Source organism: Sinohyriopsis cumingii, chromosome 7 (genome assembly GCF_028554795.1).
Source record: "Sinohyriopsis cumingii isolate HCF-2022 chromosome 7, ASM2855479v2, whole genome shotgun sequence".
Classification (NCBI taxonomy): domain Eukaryota; kingdom Metazoa; phylum Mollusca; class Bivalvia; order Unionida; family Unionidae; genus Sinohyriopsis; species Sinohyriopsis cumingii.
Genome location: NC_142967.1, coordinates 70,679,682 through 70,682,023, shown reverse-complemented (window position 1 = coordinate 70,682,023; position 2,342 = coordinate 70,679,682).

Sequence of the window (2,342 nt, the reverse complement as noted above, 5' to 3'; positions counted from 1 at the left end):
CATTAATTGGTTTTAGAAGATAAATGTTTTAAAGTGAAAGTAGAGTGGCCCCTCTTTCAAGATAAAGATGCGTCACGTATTTCACCTATTGTTGATGCTAACATCTGTGAGAATCTTAAACCATACCATATCTTCTTCCTTTAGAATTTATAGAAGGTTATCAAATAAGTTGAAGTTTCTTTTCTTTATGGCTAAATAAAGCGGGATGTACTTTTGCAAAGAGCTTACAGCCGTGATATTATCGTCGAATGCAGGTGACGTTACTTGTACTGTTCATTGTTTTTATTCTCTTTAGGAAACAGTATGGTACAGAGGATTTTATCTTCAGGGTTGTGTGGGGTTATAGCAGGGGACGATTTTGTTACTTAATAAAGACGTGATTTTTTTCAGTAAATTGCATGAAATATACGTTCAGAGGGGAAAGGTAGTATTTTGTTAAACTTGCAAAATGGAGACCTTTATTTTTAAATTCTCCAAGTTACCCTCTTCCTGCAATAAACTTTCCTAATTCAATTAATCGTGGGCTAACAACCTTTAAAACAAAGATCTTTATACATAAAGGCCCATTCGTTATGTACATTTTGATCTTATTTGTTGAATGTTGAATGCTTATTGTTTAAACTGTATCAATGACTTATTGAGAAGGATGTATTTAAACTGGCAATTTTGTGCCAAAATTATATTCTCTTTGTCATAATCGTTATTTTAAACTTACTCCTTCCCACAGGAATTGACTCTGCATGTCAGACCCAGGTAAACCCCACATATAGGTAAAAAAATGTCCCTTTATATAGGGGTTGGAGGCCGACATCTATTTATTCTTGTCTTATTGATACACCATGACATATCTAGTGAAGAAGTTATCAATGTGCTGTAAGACATACTGAGTTTGAAGCATATATTTTAACTGTGGCTTAAATTATAAATTCGTGTCTAACATCGATGACCTAATTCATTCGCTGACAGTCACTCGTTACTGCATATCTTAGACATTCATGAATTTTTTTGGGAAATTATCGCTTTTAAAAAATAAACGATAAGTTTTCTAGCTGGCAGAAAGATTAGAAAGTTACTCAACTGACAAAAGAAAGCGGAAATGGCAAGTCGTACATAACAAACTGGAACGACAGGATATGCGTCTAATGTTTTCGCTGCATGTGTCATGAATGATGTCGACACGAATAGAAACAACCGCCTTTTACAGTTCTTAAAAAAAAAAAAAAAAAATAGTCCTTCTGTTGTATGTTTGTGGTACTTGTTACATCATGTTGGAAGAGTAGTACTGACTGTACATTTTCATTGGAGGACATTTCAAGGACGCGAAGAGTTATAGCGACTCCGAACCATGAATATGTTTAAACAATATGAGGTAACTGACTTCTTACATACATTTTAAAGGTAATAGCTTCATCAGCAGAGGTTATGGCTAAAAATTTAGAATCAATTAACTGAATCTCATGATCAAGAAAGGACATTCTGAAATTCTCCATGACTAGGCTAGAATTAGAACCACATTTGTGATGCTGCGGACTATATGAACGCTGGTCCCATCTTCAACTCTAATCCTGATGTCGAAATTTGTTTAAAGACATCGACTTTGCTTTTTCTCCTAAATGAGATGATTTAAACAACATAGCATGATCTCAAACATTGGATCAGTATGAACCACAGCTGGTTGACGCAAGCTTAATGCTGAAAACAAGCAATAGCCAGAAGGGAACAAAACACCCATACACCGAGTGACAAATTTACTTCAAATTACTCCTATGACCCGTTATGATACTGGACCTTGTCTATCATACTATAAAAGAGACAAGGTAAGTAATAGCGAATGGACATTTTGTTCCAACGATTATATATCATGAAAGTCATTCGCAGTTACACAGTGAAAGGATCAAAAGGTGCTACGCAAGGATATATATATATATATATATATATATATATATATATATATATATATATATATATATATATATATATATATATATCGTATCACCGCTCCAGTGGCCTAGTGGTTAGAGCGTCCGCCTCGGATGCGATTGGTCGTGGGTTCGATCCCCGGCCGAGTCATACCAAAGACGTAAAAATGGTACTAACAGCTGCCTCAGTATTAAGAGGTTAGTGTTAGGACTGGTCGGCCTGGTTTCAGGATAATGTGACTGGGTTGGACATCATGCTACATGTCTGCGGCATGATGCCCCAGTGCTAGACATCACTATAAACTGCCACACTGCAGACATCGTAGCGATATGACTGAAAAGTTGTTAAAGCTAAGTTAAAAATCCAAATCACACACACACACATTTTCGTATCAAATGACTCTTACGAACGCTATTCATAAC